Consider the following 8,148-nt stretch of genomic DNA (forward strand, 5'->3'; position numbering starts at 1 on the left):
AATTACGGAATAAATGTTTTTTGGTGGGGTGTGCGGTAGATGTAACCATTCTATAATGCAGATAGTCTTCTTCTTGTTCCGTCTGAGCATATAAAATTCCTGTTGGCAACAATGGTGTAGCAAATACTGCCAGATGCAGCTTGTGTGCAGCACCTCTAGGTGGCGCATGCGGAAAGGTTTCAATGCTTCACTCACAAAATGTTGACAAAGTGTAGGGGAGTTCCGCATGCCTTGAGCATCCACTGACATCGCTGGGTGGGCTGCGAATTGTGATATACTGGCAATATAAAGGCAAACTGTTCCTTGTCTGCTGGAGCCAGTGGGATGAAGATGGTTCAATGTGGCCGAAAGTCAATTGTTCAGAAATAAGCTGTTCAGAAACAAGATGGTGCCATTGCTGCGGATTTTCCTTTTGGTGAAGGCCACCGTTCTACCCACACTGAGGTATCGGTGATCCTGGTTTGCCACGCTGGAAACGTTGTATCGGTGGCTACAGGCTGGTTTTTATTTTGCGCTGCCACCAGCAGATGAGCTGCTGTACCTACAGACTGACAAATGCGAAGCATGGCTGCTGTGTCTGTGGCAGGATTGTGTATTATCGGTTGTAACGCAACCTTACAATCCTCATTGGCATTTCCAAAGGCCAATTGTTTGATAATTATTTGTTTGGCTTCAGGATTTTCAATTTGGCTACTCACTGCTGTAATCAGCCTGTCCATAAAGGAAGAATATGATTCTCTTGCCTCTTGCCTGATTGAACTCCACCTTGACTGAATACTGGTGGGTTCTGGGATTTTTCTCATTGCTTGTTTAGCAGCAAGAGCAGTATCCCTCAATAAGATCTGCAGCAGTGTGGCTTGTGCTGAAGCCTGAGCGAAAGGCTCACACCCCATCATGGCATCCATGACGTCTGCAAGGGTAATATTTGGATTATTTCCCCTGATTTGTTGTAACAAAGCTGGAGCACGGCAGGCAGTTTCCCATTCGTGGTCAAACAAAACACCAGCTGATGGGGGTAAAACTGTACGTGCCAAAAGCTTGATGTCATCTGGAACCAAAGGCTGGGCTAATGTGGCTTCCAAAAGAGCCTGTGTAAATGAGGCTTGAGTTCCTGCTGGAGCACCAGCAGGGGGCACAATAACAGGGAATGCCACAGTATCCTGAATTAAGGAACAGGCAAGAACTGCACGTTGAAAAGAGGTAGCTGGGTCTGCCTCTGAAAGTTTAGGATTATAGCCAGCCAGACCACGGTATTTTTGCAGGATTGGGTCCTCTGGTGAGGAACTGTAGTCCGGAGGCTTGGGGTCTGGAGGTGCTGGCAGGGCAAGTATTGGAACAAACTCTAACACAGCAGACTCTAACACAGCAGGCTGGATTAAAGAAGCTGGAGGTTGTGTTGGCAATACAGCCAGGGAGATATTTTTTGGTGATAAAGAAGCCATAGCATATCGAACCTTGCACCATGCATTTAAAATCCGAGTACTGATGCTGGGGAGCTCATGAAAATGTTCACCAATCTTGTCCCAATGTTTTAATTCACATGTTCCATTTGCAATTACACCCAAGTCCCAGGGAGAATGTTCATCAATGGCCAGAATAAGCTGTATCAAATCACCCTCCGGAACTTCCAATTTGTTGGAGGAGAGGAGAAATTTTAAGTCTTTTAAAAAGTTCTGTTGGGGAGTAGTCAAAGAGCTGCCCATTTTTCAAAAATCAATATAATAGAAGAGAAGGGATCGGACTCACCAGGGATCCTAAGATGCGTCAGCTCTGTGCAACCCTTGCCGGGCGTGGTGATCCGATGATATCCACTGCTTGGATAGAAAAACCTCTCACGGTTTCTTTAAAAATCCTCTTAGTCTGCCTCAGACTGTTTGCTTTAATTTTTGCCTCTTTTCTTTAAGTTGCCTCTTCTTTTAAGTTGGCCTCACACGGGGCACCACTTGTCGGAGCCCGCCGTTACAAATGGTGCTTTTTAGCATAAAATAAAGACACTGAGGCCAGCAATATTTCCATGGACGGAGGGCAGCTCAATTCATGCTTCTTCCCCTTCCTCCAGTCCGTTTATTACTCTTTGTTCCTCTCCAGCCGCATGGCTGCATTCCAATGTCTCACGTTACCTACATCCGGTCAAGGCTTTAACCCACCCACAAACGATATAGGGTTACACTGCCCAGAGGGGGGGGGGAACATAACTCCATATGAGGTCATGCATTCCATTGTAAAGCTCAGAGTGCTGGTCAGCCGAGGTCAGGAAGCACCCTGCAATATTACAAGCCTTTACCATGGCTATCTCTCCCACAATATATATTTTCCTATATATTTCTATTCTTAGTTCTATGTATTGCTTCTTTATTTAATAAAATTTATTTTAAAAAGCCTGCAAAGTGGTTTACCAAAACAAAAAAACCACCACAGCAGTAAAATCAAGAAAAATCAACAATCCTACTTTAAAACATACAAAAGCTAAAATATTAAAAGAGATGAAAATTTCTTCAACTTCCTAAGCTTCTAGGTATGCTTGCCTAAACAAGAATGCTTTTAGCAGGTGCCTGAAAAGCGTCTAGCAAAGGCAAGTGCTTTGTTGCAAGAGGCGGGGAGTTCCAAAGGGCAGGTGCTGCCACACTAAACCACGCAGTACAGATATTCTGCGGAACCTGTGGTAGCGCTTCAAACTGTTAGAATTCCAGCTCCATGATTGCAGTCATGGGATTGTTGTCTATGTTTTGACTCCACAGAGTGGGAAGTGACGGCGACAGGATGTTTGTGTTCCTGTGTTCCGTGAAGTGGGACTATTGTCCTTTGTTCTTTTTCTCTTTGCTGTCTGATGCTAGAGAGAGAGGGAGCCATGTTGCAGTGCTCCGTGTGTGTGTTGATATGTAAATCAAGTCGATTAGCCAAAATGCTGAGTTGCTGAGGTCTGTCACGCATGATGCACAAACTCTGCGGATCCCTAAGTCTGCCGGTGTCGCTTGGCATCGGTCGCTGTGATGTTCGGGCTGAAGAAAGCTTATGAAGCTCCCAAACGATCGACCAGGAGGAAGGGAACATGCCAGTCGGGCACGTGTCTCTGCCAGGGTGCTACTCGAGTGTAGGCTGAACTCCTGACAGAAACTACGGAAGGGGAGGTTTTAGTCATGGGGATTTCACCATGCTCTGAAAAGGAAAACATTGATTTCAACAGCAGGCCTGCACAGCAGCAATCTACTCGCCTGCGAGTCTCATCATGATCAGTGGGACTTCTTCCCGAGCCGGCGGTGCATAAGATGGGCTGCACCCCTTGCACCCAACTTGTACCTAAAACTCTGCACAAGCCTGCGCCAGAGAAGAGTGGAGCTGGAAGGGACCCCTGAGGGTCATCAAGCCAACCCCCTGGGGCAATGCAGGAATCTCAAGTAGACTATCCCTGACCGATGGCCCCCCGTCTTCTGTTTTTCCTCTCAGCCAGGACCCACAACAACGGAGACTGGAGGTGGGGGGAAAGATAAATTTTGACGAGGGAAAGGCAATGGGGCCGATTTGTCAGGCGCACACAGGCACAGCTTGAAGACTTTACGCAGAGAGGAACCCCACACGGGAGACACAGATACACAAGCACACAGAAGTCAATAACCCAAGAGTGGCTTCTAAGTGGGGGGTTGGCTGAGGCCAGGGTGGGGCGGAAACATGTGGAGCTTTCCAGAGGGGAGGCAGAAAGCGTTTGTCAGAGGGAAACTCACTTTCCCTGTTTAGAAACCGGCCAAGGTCCCTTCTGCATTTGCAGCGCTGCCCCCAAAGTGACCCTTTCAATCCACTTGGTAGTCCAGCTGTAGGCGCTGCTCTTCCAGGCAGAATGAAAGGCGCACCCACCGATCCCGCTTCCTTCCTCTCCCCTTCCTGCCCCCCTCCGTTCTTTGCTCACCTGCCTCCTTCCCGTCCTCTCCCCTGCCTGCCTCCTCCAGCCGGGAGCGCCCACCCACGACCCCCAGCTTCCCAAGCCACCAGTGAATGTCCCCCCCCCCGCCCGCAGGATGACACCCAGTGCGGACCGCCCCCACCCTGCTCCGCCACTGCTCTGGAAGAAGCTGCTCTGCTGAGAGCAGGACATCTCTGAAGACTCGGCTGGGGTTCTGTAATCTCTGGTGATACATCCCACTGGCTGAGGTGTGTTGAGCTGCAGACTGACTCCCACAAGTCACCAGCTGAGAGGTCCATGGTCCAGATGCCACTACACCCATAGGTGCTGAAAAGTACCAACTTGAATGGCTCTGAAAGGAAATCAGACAAATTCAATGTTGAGATTTCTATGCTGTCCATCGGACTGGGTTGCCCCAGCCATTCTGGGCACTCCCAGCAAATTGAAACATCCAAAACAGTAAAACACCCCAAAATCTTTCCTGTACCGAAGCCAATTGGATTGACTGTTGAATCTTCTTCCAAGTACTTTGGAAAGGACAGGAGCTTTCCCTGCACTTGAGAGCAGTCAGCTAACGTAGGGGTACAGGACAGGCCACAGGCCACTCCCAGCTCAACCCCCTCACCTCAGCATCGGCCGCCTGAGGCAGCTGCCTCACTCTGGCTCATCAGAGGTCCGGCCCTGCTTGGGAATATGAGTGGGAGAGGGCCATTGCACTCAGGTCCTGCTTATGGGCTTGTTGTGAGCCTCTGCTGGGCAACTATGGGGAACAAGGTGCTGGACTAGATCATCCATTGGTCTAATCCAGAAGGACTGTTCTTACATCCGGGGTGGACTGGAGGCAACTCCAACTTGCAAAAAGCCCTGGAACACCAAGAATTGCAGACTCCCACACTCGCAAGCAAATGAGCTATTGCTTCGCTTCTTAAACCAAAAGAAAAAAACAAACCCACGTCCAGTAGCAAACAGACCAATGAAAGTTGCATTTTTGGGTGGGTAGGAAGGGTGTCATTTTCCTTTGGCTGATTTAGGTCCTCGGCTTTTAGACTCCAGAACTGGCACAAACAGGGATGGAACTCTGCTTCAGTTCAAAGGGAGGTATGATTGGCAGGCAAGGTGACACAGCCAGTTATGTGGAAGGGAGGAGGAGGAGGGTGGGGAGGTCACAAGGGAGGAAAGAGCTCTGCACCTCAGCTCGGAATTCTTTTGGAAGAGTGGAGGGGAACAGAGGAAACCTTTCTTCCCTTTCAGTCTTTTCTCTCCCCCCCTCCTTTTTCCTTTTCCCCCTTTTTTAAGAATATGCTATACGGAATTTCCGAGGGGGAAATTCGCTAGGGATCTCGCCTTCCCCAGAAACCCCTCCACATACCTAGGGCGCGAGACAATGAGCTCGAGAAAGCCCTTTCCTGCCCCTGTCGCACCAAGCACCACATCTTTTTTTATTAATGAAAGACCCTGCTTCCCTCTTTCTGGTATGAAACCGCATCAATATGAACGGGGACTTGGGCATGAACTCTGTATTTACATACTGCTGCGTATAGCCCAATCAAAAGCATCGGATTTGGACAGCTAGCCAATAGCGCTTAGCGGATAGCGGCCTCTAGTGGACAGAATCTTTCTTGTGCCGCTGCCTGTTTCAGTTCTGCGGAGCAGCGGAGCTTCGCCAGCTTGACTGAGCTCCTGAGTGGCCACCGGCTGAGAGAACAATGGACTCAGTCCATCAAAAGCCCATTAACTGGTTTCTATTGCCAAAAGTGATCCTTTGTTGCAAGAAATCTGTCAAGCCACTTCCCTTATGGACTGCCGGCTTAGGAAAAGCCCCTCACTTCAGAAAATCCACCCCCTGCATCAATTTCCTCCATTCCAACGCCATTCTTGCCCTTAAGGAAAGGACTCTTTCCCCCTCTATCTCCCGCCATAATCCCTCAAGCGTGAGGACACGTGTACACCCCCCCCCACCCAGGGAAGTGCCCAAAGGTGACAATTACTGAGCAGTTCCTTGGCCAAAGAAACCAAGAGCCCATCCCCAGACTTGCCCCAGGGTATGGATGCGCAGGAGGGACGCGGGTGGCGCTGCGGTCTAAACCACAGAGCCTAGGGCTTGCCGATCAGAAGGTTGACGGGCTGAGCTCCCGTTGCTCGGTCCCTGCTCCTGCCAACCTAGCAGTTTGAAAGCACGTCCAAGTGCAAGTAGATCAATAGGTGCCGCTCTGGCGGGAAGGTAAACGGCGTTTCCGTGCGCAGCTCTGGTTCGCCAGAAGCGGCTTAGTCCTGCTGGCCACATGACCCAGAAGCTTTATGGCGGCTCCCTCGGGGGCCAATAAGGTGAGATGAGCGCTGCAACCCCGAGTCGGTCACAACTGGACCTAATGGTCAGGGCTCCCTTTACCTTTAGCTTTACTTAAGAGGTGCCTGGACATGTTTGCCTGTGTTAAGCTTGTACTGAGTGAGACGTCTGGACATGTTTGCCTATGGCCTGTCCACCGTCCCTCAGACCTGTGGGAATGTTCAGGGATGCAGGAGAGGATATATTGTCTGATTATATCCTTATCCAACTTGGGTTAACAAGTTCCACAATTTAGCAGAGTAACATTCCCCTCTTCTAAAATTGGCAGCGGATGCGTTTGCTCAGGCTCGCTAAAGCCTCTATAATAACTGTTCTGGTATTTCCCCCTTATTCCCTCATAAAAGAGAAGACATGACACAGTCTTCTATAAAAGTATAAAAAGAGTTTGCTCACATTCTGTTCACAATCGGATCCCAGAAGGCAGACTTAGCTTAGAAAAGTAACATACACTTGAAAACTATTCCATAAGAAGACAGTCCCTTTGTCCTCTCTTGGCTGGAGGCCAAGAGGGCATCTTTGGCTAAGCAGATGTTGCTTCTTCGATGCATGTGGTGAAAGAGAGAGAGAGATGGCTGCCCTGCCCTGTGCTTTTGTCGTTACCTGCACAGGTGAGGCCACACCCACCTTTAGTCACATGTAGAGGAAGTTTGTCCCAGCCCAGAAGGAAACAGGAAGTTTACCTGCTGGCTGGACAAACATTCCTCCCCATGTGTAAACATGTGCACTCTAGGAATGTTGTACTTGACTGCTCTTGTGTTTCACATCCCACAAGAGCATGTGGCGGGCCGGACTATATTATGAAAAAATATAGTAGCCTCACACCCCGGAATTTTCCTCATCAATGCCAACTCACCCATAGAGGCAGAATAGGAAGCCAGCCCTCCAGGACTTGCTCCTCTGCTGTAAACATAGTTAAAGTTGAGCTGCAGCTAGTAAGACCAAGCACTGGGCGCCTCTCACAGAGTCAAACGCTAAAATTGGGTCGAGTGCTTCTCTCCAGAATCTCTTTCCAGGATTATGGCTTCACATGCCTCTTTCTAATAGCAAATTCATCTGGGGAGACCCGACAGACGGCGGCCAAACACATGGAAAGCACATTTGGTGGTGGGGAATAAGAGGGTGCTGCTCCACAAACCTTAAAAAGCACCCTCTCCAATGGCATGGCACTGGGATGACCCTGTGGTTCTACCCCTGGGGCTGAGGGTGATGAAACAATTACTGAGACAGCTAAAGTGCTGGTGGTGAAAAACCCACTTCAAATGAGACCAAACACGGGTTAGAGCTCAACGCCGAGCCTACCAAGTGGCGATAGCGACGGTGAGGAGGACCATTGTTGCTGGATCTGTTGGTGAAAACAGTACCAGGAGACTCTTTCAGGTGGTTCATAGTCTAACAGAACCACCTTTGCCATCAGGGTCTGATACAGAGTCCAAGATCTCCTGTAATGACTCCTGTCATGAGTTTTTCTGCAGATAAAAAGAGGTAGACTCCACCAAGGTAGGAGGGTGCCAGAGCTCTGCCTCGTCAGAGACATAGTATGGCTTGCCAGTTCCCACGTGGAGGAGGGGGTAGGAGGGAGGGAAACAGACGGAGTATGCATGCGCATTCGACTGCCTAATGGCATCCACATCACCCAGGGGATCACAGCCACAGAGATAAGAAAAGAAGAGCCACCCCATTGTCTGGAGAGGTCACTTACCTGATCGCATGGACAAGCCGTTGTCATCGGACCTCAGTGATGGAAGCGTGCAGCTGTATTGAGGCAGCACCAGGTGCTGAAATTGTGCACCTCTAACAATTTTGTGCCTGGGGCAACTGCCCCTGTGCCCCGCAGCCCACTACGCCACTGGGTCTAGTCAAGTAAAGTGAAGTTGATCTTCCACTGTGGGTTACTTTTGTTCAAAGC

General features: G+C 49.6%; 1 long non-coding RNA gene across 1 annotated transcript; it reads left to right on the forward strand.

The window, feature by feature from the left end:
• Nucleotides 1-297: 297 nt before the first annotated feature.
• Nucleotides 298-1,729, forward strand: LOC308467729. The gene is made up of 2 exons (XR_013981271.1): nucleotides 298-1,065; nucleotides 1,102-1,729. It is a non-coding gene; the product is annotated as an uncharacterized lncRNA (long non-coding RNA).
• Nucleotides 1,730-8,148: the final 6,419 nt, after the last annotated feature.

This window comes from Podarcis pityusensis, assembly GCF_964106645.2.
Source record: "Podarcis pityusensis genome assembly, chromosome: W".
Classification (NCBI taxonomy): Eukaryota; Metazoa; Chordata; class Lepidosauria; order Squamata; family Lacertidae; genus Podarcis; species Podarcis pityusensis.